This window comes from Papaver somniferum, chromosome 4 (assembly GCF_003573695.1).
Source record: "Papaver somniferum cultivar HN1 chromosome 4, ASM357369v1, whole genome shotgun sequence".
NCBI lineage: Eukaryota > Viridiplantae > Streptophyta > Magnoliopsida > Ranunculales > Papaveraceae > Papaver > Papaver somniferum.
This window is the reverse complement of record NC_039361.1, coordinates 150,644,766-150,661,626: the sequence shown is the minus strand read 5'-3', so window position 1 is coordinate 150,661,626 and position 16,861 is coordinate 150,644,766. Positions and strand designations below refer to the sequence as shown.

At 34.9% G+C, this 16,861-nt stretch overlaps 1 long non-coding RNA gene across 7 annotated transcripts; it reads left to right on the top strand.

The window, feature by feature from the left end:
- Positions 1 to 6,967: 6,967 nt before the first annotated feature.
- On the top strand, positions 6,968 to 9,741 carry LOC113271570. 7 transcript variants are annotated; one of them, XR_003322210.1, is made up of 7 exons: positions 6,968 to 7,326; positions 7,440 to 7,488; positions 7,838 to 8,044; positions 8,147 to 8,224; positions 8,426 to 9,058; positions 9,177 to 9,252; positions 9,353 to 9,741. It is a non-coding gene; the product is annotated as an uncharacterized LOC113271570 (long non-coding RNA). The 7 variants fall into 7 exon arrangements; XR_003322209.1 differs by having other exon boundaries at positions 8,426 to 8,650; positions 8,950 to 9,741; XR_003322206.1 differs by having other exon boundaries at positions 8,426 to 8,650; positions 8,869 to 9,741.
- The last annotated feature ends 7,120 nt before the right edge of the window (positions 9,742 to 16,861 follow it).

Here is a 16,861-nt window from a genome sequence, read left to right as displayed (position 1 = left end):
AATCAAGAGAGGGGGGAAAGGAAAATAATGCAAATGCAAGAATATACTTTGATCTAAAACAGAAAGTCATTTCAGCTAAGCAAATGGGTATGCATCAACCTCCCCAATCATCATCTTCGTCACAAGAAAATCCGTTCCGGTTCTAATTAAAAGTTTGTTAGTTTTAAGTTATTGAGGTTGATTTTAATTTTAAAATAGGTTACTTTCATTGTTTGAATTCAAGTTATGTTGTGCTTCAATTTCAGTTTCTATTTGAGTAATGTTCGGCTCTAGTTTATATTTTCATTTAAGTAGTGTCGAAATTATCGTGGTTTGCTTATTTCTAAGTAATATGAAAGTTTATATTTATTTTTTCTATGAATTGAATTCAATTTTGAACATTAAATCTCAACTATTTATCTAACTATTATTTTCTAACGTCCACTTTCTAACGGTTATTTTTGAACTGGTATTCCAAAACGGATACTTTGCAACGTCTATTTTGGACGAATATATAAAATGTGTTATTCTTATCCAAACAACACTCACCAAATTAAAAACTAATATCATCTTTATCCCCTCTAAAAATATTTTTTGTGAAGATAACATGGTTATGAGCGGGTATATTGTACAAGAAGATATTGCAATCACCAGAATTTTGTGATTATTGCAACTCAGCCTAATATAGCACCAGAACACCTTGCAAATGATCAATGTACTATGGTGTTCAGAAAAATTGAATAACAATTTGGAAATGGTCATTGAAGAACAGACAACGTATATAAATTCGGATTTTTAAAATTCAAAGAACAATACATAAGTACGTTGAGATCCAAAGAAGGATTCATGGTTACACCCCACAAGACATGCCAGTTGCGGCTATTGTAAATCATGATAATTAGTTAACACTTTTGAAAAGCTTATGATAAACTCTAACCGATGAATTTATGTTTGTTTTATGTAAGCGAAAATGGCCAAATTTGTTTACCAGGTGGATACCCGTACAAAATTTAAATTTTATGAATGCTACTCAATCTTTAAGGCTAACTTCATGCATATGAACCCGAAAATCAGGTCCAATAATTCTCCAGAAGATGGAGCCAACAAGATTTTGTGGGTACATTTTCTGTAAACCCTTACAAGACTTAACTCATCCATTGCGGTCACCTAGGGGTTTAAAGGCTTGTTGCACATGCTAAGTGCAACCGTGATTACTACAAAAAGTGATCTAGCTTCTTATTCAAGAGTTGTAATCTAGTAGTTCGTTGTGTTAACTAAATTTTAATAAAATTCAAATTCAAATCTCTATTTGACTACTAAACTGATAGTGATATTATGTAGTGGTTCAATTTTCCAAAAAAACAAGGATTGGTATCATTAACAACTATTGTCTAATGACTATATTTTAACGGTTACTATTGTCCAACAATTATACCTTAATGGTTACTTGTTGTCCAACGACTATATTTTAACGGTTACTTTAAAAGCACTAAGCTATAAATAAAATTCCTCAACAAGAACATTACACGCCAACATCATAACATTTTCAACTTGTTCTCCTCTTAAGGTTCAGCTTAATATATATTTTCATAAGTATGAGTTTGTATTTACAAACAAAAAATGTGCCAATCACTAGAGCTTGGGGTTAATGTGGCACTACAACCTAATGTCGTACAACAACAAGTCCCTGTTGTTACCTTTTGGAAGCAGGTGTATCAAAATTATGCTCAAGAGTTTGTTAATATACAACAAAGAACCAGGGATATTATACAAGGCATGGTTGTTGTAGTTAAAAAGGAAATAAGAGTATACGTTCATATCCTTTAAAAAAATTATATGAGCAGAGGTGTAGAAACGACAGTTGAAATCATCATATGTGTTTTTATTTCCATTTGACTGTTCTTAATCCTGAATTGCTTTTCCATCTAATTAGAAATAGTTCATGTTTGTGTTTTGTTAAGGATGAACTTGGTATAAGGCAATACTTTAAGAAAACCGGTAAACCTTTCGGATATTGTGAATAATACTTATTAATGAAGGAATCATTTATTCATCTTAACCCAGAACTTATGCCATGTAATCCTCTAGAAGACGGAGTCGACGATTGATATATACGGTTATTGTTCTAGATTTTTTGGGTACATTTTCTGTAAAGCCTCACGAGACTAAATCCCGTACACTAGGGTCATTTAGGGGTTTAAAGGCTTGTTGCACATGCTAAAGTGTGACCGTGATTACTACAAAAAGTGAGCTAGATTGTTATTTAATAGTTGTAATCTAGTAGTTCGCTTTTTGGAATTTCAGTTTTAATTATATTTAACTTTAACACCTTTTCAGACAACATATCAAGGTCTGATTCACATCTGATCAAGATTACATAAAGATAAGATATTACATTCAAATAATCATTACTTAGGATTGTAGTGTCAAAGACTTGATTAATATTTGATGCATGAATACATAGATATAAAATATTACATTCAAATCAAATCAGTACTCGGGATTGTAGTGCGGAAGATTTATTAATATCTGATGCGTGAAAACATAAAGGTACAGTACTACATTCAAATACAATCGCATCAGGATTGTAGTGTCTAAGACTTGATTGACACATAATGCATGAAAACATAAAAATAAGATATTACATTCAAATCTCCCTTATTCATCAGGATTGTGGGGCTCAAAACTTGCTTTCAATAGTTCATAGTATTCATCTTGAGGAAATTGCTTGTCTGTATCATGATGATATTCTAACCGAGCTGCAATTTTCTAAAATTTTAAAGAAATAAGTTAGATATGTATGGTTCAAATATAGGAAAAAATGAAATATCTTATCAAATTATTACCCATTATTCATACGTCATTCCATGATTGTGTATGTTAACTGAAAAAGCGGGGATCCAACAACCACACCTAATATTTCGTTTCGGCAATCTGTATGGACTAACTCCAATATATTTCCAAGAGAATCAACTATACAGTCAGACTCAATCAAGGAAAATACATCCAAGAGTAATATCTCAATTTCTCAAATCAATCTGCAATCGAACAGATAGAAATCTGTGAGCCGAATTAATATGAGAAATAACTTGGATGGTACCAAAGACCAATATCCAAACGTCAATCAATTTATATCAACAACCAAAGGTTGGATTATCTAATTGATTGAACTATGCACAACCTGTGATATTTCAATTATATAAAAATATAATGCAGAAAAGAAATAACACAGACACCAGAAATTTTGTTAACGAGGAAACCGCAAATGCAGAAAAACCCCGGGACCTAGTCCAGATTTGAACACCATACTGTATTAAGCCTCTACAGACTCTAGCCTACTACAAGTTAACTTCGGACTGGAATGTAGTTGAGCCCTAACCAATCCCACACTGATTAAGGTACAGTCGCGTTTCTTACGCCTCTGAATCCCAACTGGACTCTACTCATGCACTTGATTACCTTAGCTGATCTCACCCACAACTAAGAGTTGCTACGACCCAAAGTCAAAGACTTGATAAAAAAATCCGTCTCACACAGAAAAGTCTATTGAATAGATAAATCTGTCTCCGACAGAAATACCTACGAGTTTTTATTCCGTCTTTTGATAAATCAAGGTGAACAGAAACCAATTGATACACCAGACTTATATTCTCGAAGAACCTCCTAGTAATATCAATCACCACACAATAATCTTAATCGTATGGTAGCGAAACAAGATATTGTGGAATCAAAAACGATGAGACGAAGATGTCTGTGACTACTTTTTATCTTACCTATCGGAGATTGAATCTTGAGCAAATCTTAGAGAATATAGTACTTAATACGGTAGACAAAAGTAAGATCAAAACACGCAACTACAGAGAAAATAGTTAGGCCTGGCTTCAGAATCCCAATGAATTCTTTAAGTCGTTAACTAATGGTTTTAGAAAAACCTAGGTTAAAGGAGAATTGACTCTAGTCACAAATAGTATCACACAGAAGGTGTGGGGTTTAGGTTTCCCAGTTGCTAGAGTTCTCCCTTATATAGTTTTCAAATCAGGGTTTGCAATCAATGTTACCTTGGTAACAAAGCATTCAATATCCATCGTTAGATGAAAACCTGATTAGATTCAAGCTAATATCTTTCAACCGTTGGATTGAACTTAACTTGTTATACACAAATGAAATGTGCCTTCATTTAGATATAGGTAACCGTACCTAAACATGTACACTTGGTTGGATCAACAATAGTTAACCGAAGTTAGTCATATGAAAACTTTCATATCAACCTTGTTCATCTTTATCACAACTAGTTCAAATGACTCAAATAAAACTAGTTATAGATTTGTTCAATTGTTTATATTCTCATAGAAGTATACAAGACAAAATTGAAGCAAAATCGATTTTTATTCACTAGAATCAATTCATGAACATTATAGCCACGGTTTGCAAAATATTCCTTATTATATAAATGTATTTGTTCACTAATAACCGATTTTAGAACTTAACCAGCTCAAGTATGCAAACGGGTACGCATACTTAGAGCTTCGGACTTGGTCTGTCTGCCAGTATGCAAACGGGTACGCATACTGGCATTCACGGCCGAACTCAGTTGAATTAGTATGCAAACGAGTACGCATAATAATTTCCAGGACTTGAGATGTTAAGCCAGTACGCATACGGGTATGCATACTAAGTTCTCGGACTTCAACTGTTAAACCAGTACACATACGGGTATGCATACTATGGTTCCCGGACTTCGAGTAACATGCAACAGTTAGCATACAAGTACACATACTGTACTATATCCAATCAATGGTTAATTGTTCTAAACTCCATCTTAATCTTTGAAACATTTTTAGAAGACGGGAATAGCTGTCTCACACAAACTATTAGCTTCAAAGCAATTTTCAAGTGATCAATAGATCAATACGAAACATTCCAAGTCTACATCAAATGACTGTCTCACATAAATCATGTAAGATGTTACCAGGTGAATTTCATATGATCATCTTTTGACTTTCGCCAAGAATAAAAGATGAACTTGGTTAAAGTGAAAGCTTACCAACACATATTTCGAGAAATATGTGAGCGAGTTAAACTCAGCTCGAAATATCAAATGAATAAAACAAATCGTTACGAAATTCGAAAAACAATTTGTCCAAGCATTTTGATTATACGGATATGGTTACCGCGTGATCCATGTATCATCTCTCGACTGATCATAACCAGGATCTCCATACATTTGTCATACTTTGATTGAGATGTTCACACGTATTTTGAGGATGGTATCCAATCTCATCTTCACTGTTTGGTATAAAAGATTATGAGATGAACCTTAATCACGAGAGTGGCCTGGGGTAGACGACTCACATGTATATACTGGTTGATACTCTTTCACACAAGGTATATGTGAAAAATCACCTGTGTGATTGAGTTTGTATTGCAAATCCTATGTATGGTCAAATATTTTTTTCCTATAGCCTTCCTTTCCTATCGCTCTTTCTCAAGTGCTTGGCACCACATTTCCTGCAAACACCAAAATAAGATTACTTTTGTTTTTTCGACAACACTCGACTAAATCATAAATATAAAATAAAAGTATTAATAACATAAGTGATAGTAATAGTTGTACCCTAATTAACATTATAGTTGGGTTTATCCGTTTGATCCAAAAACTCGCTTCCAATAGGTCTCATTACCACGTTACCATCCGGCTTGGATATTTGAACATAAGAAATTGTTGGGTATGTACTAAAACAACTCAAGACAATACTTGCATATTTATTCCTTTTCCATCTCCATCTCGGCCACAGCATCAACTCCTTTCTAGTCCCAACCCCAGCTTCACACCACGACCAGCTCGAAAAATCCATTGATGCATTCTTAGGACCCAAACGTCTTAGCCATTCTGTCACTACTCTAGATGCTCACGTTCTTAACCATCTAAATTTGGTCACCACCGTCCCGCGATTTCCCAGCTAGTCATATAAATCCATCTTCATTCAAACATTATGAGTATCTTATCTTCGAAATCCCAGCTTAACCTTCTCGTAAAAAGCCCAACACCATGGTAATGGAATTATGTTCTTGATGAAACTATCAACTATTCAAGAACATTATTACGGAAACCATGAAAATGATAAAACCAGACAAAGTCTGTATATTCTCTAACTACCAACAACAATGACAGACAGAGTTATTATACTCTCAATACAAGAACCGACAATACAGATGACTCAGCAAAGCAATGAACTAATCAGACAGTGGCACGTGTAAGATAAGAGTTGGTACAGCTGTGATCAGCTAGAGCAAATGAAATAGAGACAGCTGTTAAGTGACAGCTTGTCTAATACATGTCACTTGATCACCAGTTCTTCCATACAAGAGCCTAAGCTTGCTGCGGTATGAAGAACTCAGACTCCTGAAATCCATTTACACTGCCGCTAACCCCACATACAACCATTACAAAACCAACACAACTTTATTCAACATCACTGCTCATGCCTTTACTCTCTCATTGAAAAGAAATGAAATTTATTTTACTTCCAAAGAACAGTTGATGCCTTCTTTATTATTCTCACAGGAATCACTAGTCCAGAAAGGCATATTAATCACGCTTTTAAATGACACATTAATTCCGTGATTAGAGTTTTACAAATAAATTCCGTCATATTACATGAAAAAAGTGGGGCACATCATATAACACAAAAATACTATCATTCTCAAGCGTGATAATTTACTAGGTGTGTGACTTAATGATAAACCACTAAATAACTAAATATATCCGACAAATAAATTAAGTTTATATACGCCCACCATCAATCTTCTATTGCGTACCCAAAAGCGGCTAGCCACATTTTCCTATAAGTCTGTAAATGGTTGGCCACTGGCGTAGTTGCCATGGGTCTTTCATTTTTTGGCCGGTTTGGCTTGCCATAATCCAAGTCTTTCACACCCTACTTTATATCAGCCTCAGACTCAAACTTTACCCCTCGCTCTTCTTCATTTTCTCTAACCTAACTGCGGTTGCGCCTCTCTTTTCTTCTTCCTCTTCTCTTCTCCTCTATTATGAGCGAAGATTTTAGAAGATTTCTCTTTTTATTTCGTTGATTTGTTTTTCAATCGTATTATTCAGTCGTATAAAACTTGAAGAGAGAATTGCTGAGTTTTCTTTCTCTTCAAAGTTTATAGGAAGAATAATACCAAACCCCAACCATGAATCACTCAAAATACACGCACAATTTTACCTATTTTATTACGTTCTAAACCCATAGTTGTTCATACTTCGCCGAATCACGAACCTAATTTTCGTTTTACCTTCTCAAACCCTACGTCCAGTTTATTTGATCTCTGTAGAAGTAGAAGGTAATGATCTTCAAACCTTCAATTTTTCATTTATTATTTATTATCAAGTTCTTCCCTAAACATTTTAGCCATAGATGTTGTTTAAATCCCACTGATACTTGAAAGGGTTGCAGATGGTTGCAGATGTTTACTAGTAATTGATGGTTTCCTGACTCTTACGAGGTAAAACCCTCTCTCTTTTCATTCAATCTGCAATTAGCTTCTTGCTTAGGTTTCAATTTTTTTATTTTGTTTCATTCATTCACTGACAATTGTGGTTCTAAATATGTGCTTATTAGAATTCTTCGGGTAATAATGGATTAGGACACGAGTGGTATTTTTATTCAGTTCTGGTAATTAAAGTAAATTTTAACTTGGGTTTCGGGTTCTTCAAAATTCTGATCGAATATAATCTTTTCACTGATCTCAATCCAACAATATAAGTTTTTATTGCAAGATTTAGTAATTTCTATCTACTGATCACTTTTGTTTTATATTAGAACATTGTTGAGGATTTGGTATTGGTGTGTAGGTGTTGAGGGAGGACCATCATGTTGTAGGAGTGTTTTTTTGGTGTATGTGGAGGATTAGGAGGTGTTGGTGTTGCAGGCGGTGGTGGACTAGCAGAGGTTGCTGGTGGAGGTAGACGCACAGGTGGCTGAAGTGATGGTGGAGGGCATGAAAAGACATTGTAGATGCTTGTCCACCAAATCCTATTTTAAGAGAGGATATGCTGAAGGTATCTTAATTCTGTGTTGTTCAACATTGCAAAGTTCTAACGTCACTGATATGTATGGTATATGCTGATTATAGATTTTTTAATGGTTTGATTTTTCTGCAGCTTTAGTTGGCTTCTGCTGATATGATCAGGATCCTTCCTTCAGCACAGAAGTGTTTGGGCACCGACGCTGTTACCATGGTAAGTGGTGATTTTGTTACATGAATCTTTTTATTTCTTCTTGAATTTTTATATTGGATGGTGTAGTATTATGTTGTTTTCTTATGCTAATGCTTACTTATTTGGTTTGCAATTGTTTTGCATCTCTAATTGTACAGACAGTGAGTTATTTTTTTCTTATAAATTACAATGAGTCTGATCTTGCTTCATGTATATGGCTAGATATTTGGCGCTGATCGAAAGGTTTACATACGCGGTATGGGTGCTGGTGTTTCTAAAACTCAAATCCTCGGGGCTGTGTTTTTGAAGGCCAATTTGCAGGAAGTGAAGCACAGTGTGCCGAAATAGAAGCCAAAAAATGAAGCTTTGGAAGCATAGTTAGATGCTGAAAAACAGAAATCCAACATTGGAGTTCATGATCAGATCCTTAATAGCTCTTATCAGCAGGTAACACTAGTACCTACACTACTGAAATTCAGAAATTTAAATGGTTTACTTCTCGAAAAACTATGGTGCATATCCTGATGTTAACATTCAATATGTCTCCCATATATTAGTCCATATTCAGCCTTAATTAGTTGTTACTGTCCAGGTATTAGAGGGAAACCCTAAGAACCTTCAATCTTATATCCATACTTAATTGAAATTATGTACCTGTGTTGTAGGATTTCCTTTATCTTGTTTGTTGATGTCACTTGTACAAAGAGTGAGATTTCTGAATACTCCATTGCTCTGAACACTATCAGATGAAGCAAGATTTGGGGGCTTCTGCATTATATGGAGTCATCGTTAATAAAACTGACTCATTACCGTGTCTGTCAAGTTGTCAGTTACAGTTCATTCAGTCTTTCTGTGGTATTGGTCCCTTAGCTCATTCTTTATTTTTTGCATCACAAACTGGACAAGTTTCAGAAGTATAGGAGTCAAGGAATTTGTACCTATGTTGATGATATCCTCGTCACTAATGTCATAGGTAATAAAACTCAGTTATGCCTTTAAGATTTGGGGGGCTTCTGCATTATCTGCACTAACCGTTAAGAAACCTCACTGTAAGTTGTCAGTTACAGTTCATTGAGCCTTTGAACTTATGACATTCAAGTTCGACTCAAGTTATGAATCTTAAATTAAATTGGTTTCTCATTATACAAGATATATTGGAGCTCCAGCAACACCTTTGACGTTTGGTCTCTGCTTTTGGAGGAACTTTATGAAAAGACCGGTAGCATCTTCATATGTTGATAGTGCAAAGCTGTTGATTGATGACAATTATGCCTGCATGATTGATGACATCATTGATCCAAGGGCGGCGTTATGTGATAGAGATGATGCAGTATTTGGGGATGTGTCAAGAGGTGACACGATTAAGTGGCCACAAGCTTATGTAATTCCTGTAGGAGAGCGACCAAATTAGATTAACAAGGAGAAATTAGATTGCATTCGATGTTCAACATGTAGCTTTTATTGTTCTGTCTTTGAAGATTTTATTTTCTTGACTGTTATTTTGGATAATTAATTAATAAAAATTTATTTCAGATACAGTAAATTTTATTTTCATTATGGCAAAATCAATTTCAGATATTTCAAATCTGAAATCCGAATGAATTTGAATCTCAAATATATCAATCTAAAAAGTCTGACTCAGCCTTCATTATGACAGACATCAACCGTTATTTTATTTTACATATAATAAACGTGATACTTAATAACATATTTTATATGTGATTTTAAATCACAAATTTTATGCGTCATATTCAATAACGTTTTCTGTTTGTTATTCATTAAAAGTCACACCAAATAAATAACGGTTCTAATAACAGATATAAATCGTGATAAATCATGTTTTATAACAGACTTCATTCGTCATTTATAGTCCCTTCTGGACTAGTGAATGTGGTGGTAGTGAGAACACGTCCCACTTATTCCCAAACCACTAGTGACATTCACCTTCTTGTATATAAACAAATGCAATCCTTTAACTTGCATGAATGTTCTGCTGGCAGGGAAATGAAAAAGTGGTGCGATGAATCATCCACTTATACCTGCCTTATCCATAGTAGAATTGATGTGCTTGAAATATAAACAAAGGCAACTCCCTTGTCTCAATCTGTAGCTGTAAAGTGGCCTTGGTGCTTCCACTACCATAAAACTTAACATGGCATACCACATTTAGTTAGGCTCGATCTCCCAGGTGCATATAGTAGTGCTTTAGATGTTTTGTCGCCAACACCTTTTTAGCCATTTATTGTATCGGTGATTAGCTTTGCTTGTAATTCCTGCAAATTTCCTAAAAAAAATATTATTAGTGAGCTCGCGAGGCCTAGATAATGTATTCATGGGTATAGTTGTGTTGCACTTACTTGCTTATCAATTATCAAGATAAATTTAAAATTAATGCGTCTTATGCATAACAAAGCTTAAATTAACGTATTCATATCAGCAAATCATGCACAGATAGCAATTCTTTCAGAAAATCGTATTTTCTCCAAAATTTGGGTTTTCCAAACATCAAGATTATGATATATCATGCTTTATATTACCTTTCTCCAGGAAGTATTACATCATGGACTGAAATGAATAAGCTATTTCTAGAGAAGTACTTTCCTTCTTATAATGCGGCTGCCGCTCGTAAATGTAGATGTTAAAAGTTTTTTCTAGTGCCAATGAAGATGCATATTTCGCTTCCTGGGAGTTGAGTTTTAGTATACGTACCTACACAGAGTTAGGACTCGATGATTCGTATAGTCGATCACCAATCCTGTTCAATTACAGTACTCTTACACATGATTATCTCGATTGAAACAAGTTAGCGGGATTATAGTTATCTTCTCTTTCATCCAGATTGTCAGTTCCTAAAGTATCAAGAGAGAGAACCAGTGAAAAGTATTTCTTATGGATCATTTAAAGTTTTCTGCATTGTACTTGTCTTACAAGAATAGCCTTTCTGGCTATTTATACTAGCGTGGCTATCACCCATGAAGTGTGCCTTATTGGAAACCGCCTTAATCTATCTGGAGATGACGTCATTAACCACTCAAACATCACTCGACCCGAGTATCTATCCTTGTCATGTGACTCTTACTCCAGGTCATGGGCTTTTAACATTGACTTCAAGCTATGTCTTCGATTTTTATCTTCGTCGTGGGCACCAGAACTCATATCATGCACGTGTTTTAGTCTTCGTCTTCAGGTCGTGGTTATGAGAGTATGATTTCCTATAAGTCTTGCACGTACTAAAGACTCGTATGCCCGACCTCGACCTCGACCTAGGTTCTTTCTCAGCACTTTAGCTCGTAGGACTTGTACAACTCTCAGTATTGGGTAGATGTTATATTTTATCATCTACAAGGGTCAAGTACCAAATGGAAATCATTCAAATACATGTTATCTCTCATCATCTTGAAGAGAACAAAAATATGAAGGCAATTCAAAAAGAATGAGATCATTCAGAGATCATACGAAGAAGTTATGAACAAAACACTGAAATCAACTTTGATTTAGTTTTTGTTAATTGTTGGGCCTTATTGGTCCTGTGAGAGAAGGAAACAAAAATTTATGTTTTAGACTTTAAAATCAAGGAAACCTTGTCCGAATAGGTTTCCAAACCATAGAAAGAGAGGATACTTTGGAGCCAAATATTGAAGGCTATATAAAAAGACATCTAATTAAGGCTAAAACAAGAAACTAACCACCGGAGGGAAAAGAGACACTCCAAATTTAATACTATACGATTTACCTCTTTAAGTAACCTATTCTTTTTGTTTTATCTATTTTCCATGGGTTTTAATAGACATATGATCAGTTATTTTTCCTATTGGTTGGGTATGTAATCAGAAGTCCCAAATATATGATTCAATCTGGATGATTACTATTGAAGTTCAAGATCTCTTTTTATCATTCAAGTTTTACTACTGTTTGTGGGTAAAAACATTTTATTGGGTAAAGTATAAAATGGTGGAGTAGGCAAATGCTAGATAGAGAAAATCGTACAAAGCCTCAAACAAAATGGACTGTATGAGAGTGTTTTGAGTTCGAGAAACCAATCTGTAAGACTCTGTCCTAAACCAAGAAATGGTCGTTCCAAATTCAATTCAGTCACAATAGAAGGAAAAGGGTCGATTTGTAGGGAGGGAATCAAGAAGGTGTTGAGATCAATGCAAATTGATTATGGATGTATTGAACTGCTTTAAAGATGATTTCTCTGTGTGAAAAAGCGGGGGTCTAACAACCTCACCCAATATTTCGCTTAGCAATATGTATAGACTAACTCTAGTATACTTTCAAGAGAATCAACTAGACAGTCAGACTCAATCTTAATAAAAAGTATATCAAAGAGTTATATCTCAATTTCTCAATTCAATCCGCAATAAATCAAATAAGAATTTGCGATCCTGATTAAATATAAGAGAAATAACTTGAACCGTACCAAAGACCAATGTTCAAGGATCAGTCAATTTCAATCAACAACCAAAGGTTGGATTTACCAATTGATCGATTCAACGCACAACCTGTGATATTTCAATTATATAAAAAAATATAATGCGGAAAATAAATAACACAAACACTAGAAGTTTTGTTAACGAGGAAACCGAAAATGCATAAAAACCTTGGGACCTAGTCCAGATTTGAACACCATATTGTATTAAGCCGCTACAGACACTACCAATGGACTTCGGACTGGAATGTAGTTGAACCCTAATCAATCTCACACTGATTCAAGGTACAGTCGTGCTCCTTACGTCTTTGATCCCAGCAGGATACTACGCACTTGATTCCCTTAGCTGATCTCACCCACAACTAAGAGTTGCTACGACCTAAAGTCGAAGACTTGATAAACAAATCTGTATTACACAAAAAAGTCTATTGAATAGATAAATATGTCTCCCACAGAAATACATACGAGTTTTTTTCTGTCTTTTGATAAATCAAGGTTAACAGGAACCAATTGATAATCCAGACTTATATTCCCGAAGAACAGCCTAGTATTATGAATTACCTCACAATAATCTTAATCGATTAACGAAACAAGATATTGTGGAATCACAAACAATGAGAAGAAGGTGTTTGTGACTACTTTTCAATCTTGCCTATCGGAGATAAAATCTCGAGCAAATCTTAAAGAAGATAGTACTCAATCACGATAGAAAACAACAAGATCAGAACACGCAACTACAGAGAAAATAGTTGGGTCTGGATTCACAATCCTAATGAAGTATTCAATTCATTAACCTACAGGGTTTCGTGAAAAACTTAAGGTTAAAGGAGAATCGACTCTAGCTTATGCAACTAGTATCACACAGGAGGTCCGGGGATTAGGTTTCCCAGTTGCTAGAGTTCTACTTTATATAGATTTCAAATCAGGGTTTGCAATCTAAGTTACCTTGGTAACAAAGCATTCAGTATTCACCGTTAGATGAAAACCTGATTAGATTCAAGCTAATATCTTTCAACCGTTAGATCGAACTTAGCTTGTTATATACAAATGAAACGTACCTTCATTTAGGTTTGAGTAACCGTACCTAAACGTGTATAATTAGTTGGTTCAACAATAGTTAACCAATGGTTAGCCATATGAGAACTTTCATATCAACCTTATTCATCTTGACCATAACTAGTTCAAATGACTCAAATGAAACTAGTTAGAAAGTTCTTCAATTGCTTAGATTTCATAGAAGTATACAAGGCACAATTGAAGCAAAATCAATTTTGATTCACTCGAATCAATTCATGAACATCATAGCCACAGTTTGCAACAGATTGCATTCTTTATTACATAAATGTTATAGTTCATGAACAAACCGATTTTAGAAAGTAACCTACTTAAGTATGCAAACGGCTATGCATACTTAAGTAGCCGGGCCGAGTTGGTTACGCCAGTACGCGTATGGGTACGCATACCAATTTACATTCCAAACTCCAGCAGAAATTCACGGAACCCAAGCTTCAGCCAGTACGAGTACGGGTACGCATAGCTAGATTCCGGACTTCCAACAACCAACTAGTACGCGTACGGGTACGCATACTTAGGTTCCCGGTTTTGGATTTTTACACAAATGTGAATACACACTATGTTTATATCCAAAAATGGTTACTTGTTCTAAACTCTCATTTCAATCATTGAAACTTTCTTAGAGGATGACAATAGTTGTTATCCACAAACTATTAGCATCAAAGAGATTTTCAAGTTATTGAAATAATCAATATGACTTTCGTCAAGAGTAAAGATGAACTTGGTTAAAGCGAAAGCTTACCAACAGATATTTCGAGAAATAGATAAGTGAATTAAACTCAAATCGAAATAACAAATGTGTATAATTGAAGTCTATATAGCAATACGACTTTTGTCTCAAAATAGAAGATAAAATAGATAGACTTTTGAGTGATAGATAAGTTCAAGTCTCCACATACATTTTGTTGATGAAGTTCCACAACTTCACTTGAGTATTTCATCGTCTTCATTCGATGAACTCCGTGGAGTCTAAAGCTCAACTACACTTATTATCCTAATCCGAGACTCAGGTATAACTAGACTAGAAATCAAGACTTATAGTTTTGGCAAATAAACTTGACAAACAAGCTTGAGATAGCAACGCTTGCGAGTTCGACCGAGCAGTGCTCTAACACTGTAGTTATACCGAGAGAAAGCTTTTGTGGTGTCTCTAGGATATAGGTGTCTTATTACTAATATCCTTTGTCGATAGGTTCAAACCAATTTGTAGCACAGGTAGTTAATACGTTCATCTCGTGTAAGTGGTGGTAGTTTCAAATAAGTGGAAAAGTAGAAAAGCGGAAATCACGGTGAAACCAGTTTCGCTTCATTAGGGAGATTTGGTGATTGTCAGACCACTACACATTTACTCCTTCAACTACCAGCACGATTTAGTCACTTTATCATTATGCATGCATTACTGCATCGCACGTATTGTAGGCCGTCAGACAGAGCCCTTGTGAATATCCCCTCATGTAACATCACTGGTGTCTCGAGCATGGTTGAGTCTATGAAATAGACATGTATTGATTTGGTCAATTATTGACCGAGATGCTAGTCTTAGCAAATTGATCAGTCTAGCATATTTCTAATTGATGAATCTGGCATTTTTTGTGGAAACTCATTATGTTGCTGACTGAAGCATAAAGTATTTGTCACTTTCTCACTGTGCGTGCATTGCTGCATCGCACGTATTGTAGGCCATCAGACAGAGCCCTAGTGAATATCCCCTCATGTAACATCACTGGTGTCTCGAGCATGGTTAAGTCTATGAAATAGACATGTATTGATTTGGTCAATTATTGACCGAGATGCTAGTCTTAGCAAATTGATCAGTCTAGCATATTTCTAATTGATGAATCTGGCATGTTTTGTGGAAACTCATTATGTTGCTGACTGAAGCATAAAGTATTTGTTGAGACAACAATGATGTTTCGCATACCATAAACATAAAGAGTCTGATTGACATTAATAGTTGTGACATATCATAGTGTCAGTTGATGAAGCAATGATGCTTAAATGATTTAGATCGAGGGGAATGTGTATGATGGGATTGCTGGATCGAGCATAGACCAATACGATGATATGTCAAGCATTTGATAGGAATTCATATAAATATTAAGAGTGTTAATGTTAGTAGTAATTATAAAATATTTAATCTCGATCTACCATGTCGAAAATGGTTCCAGCAGCAAGATAGACAAATTATAATATTAATGATGGAAGCTAACTGAAATATTAAAGAACAAAACAATTTTTCTAGTTGGAACAATATTTCTACCCAGAGCAATTAGATATTTATAGCAATATTGCCAGTCAAAGTAATTAATACTAGAGCAATGCTCGGTTCATCTCAAGCTTGTTGTCAATGTTAGATGATCAAAACTATTTCTTGATTTCTCGTCTATTAAGTAAAGTCTCGGGCTAAGTTAGAATTTGGTTGATGAGTATCATACATCACCCTCGAAGACTGGCGATCGACGAAGAAATTTGAAGAATGTATATATCAGGTATGTGAAGACTGAACAATTCTATTTTACTCACTATCTTATCATTTTATCTTGAGACTATATAGTATAACTTCAAGTAGATTTACAAAGAAAACGATATTTACAAAGAAGAAATTTCGAGTCAATCTTTTATTATTAAAAATATCGAAATATGATTCTAGCATAGATGTTCAAAGGTTTTTAACAATCTTAGTTCAAAATTTATTGTTTGAGAATTAGTTTGTGGATCAATTGAAAATATCACATAAAATTGAATTTATCATTTGGGAATGTTTCAAACATCATAAGAGAGAGTTTCATGAACTTCTGATATTTCTGTTCAGGGTAGGTTGGCAAACCTGTTTGCAAACTATACCACAAGTTCAGTAGGGAATAGTTCACGAACCCGGTTGGAAAACCATGGTGATACTAATTTTTTTAACGTTGGTATAAAAGGCTAAAGGTTAGAGAACCCGTGTCCATCTGAGTTTATAAGTCAAGAATGGTTGACAAACTGTTTCCATCTGAGTTCTCGATCCGAGTAAAGGTTTGCGAACCCGGTTCACAAACTGTATCTCCCTGACCCGTGAACTAGCCTTAAGGTTCACGAACCGCCTCACCAACTGTCCTAGCAAATTTAGTAGATGCTCAACGAGTCATTTTTTTAAATATGTTTAACATTGC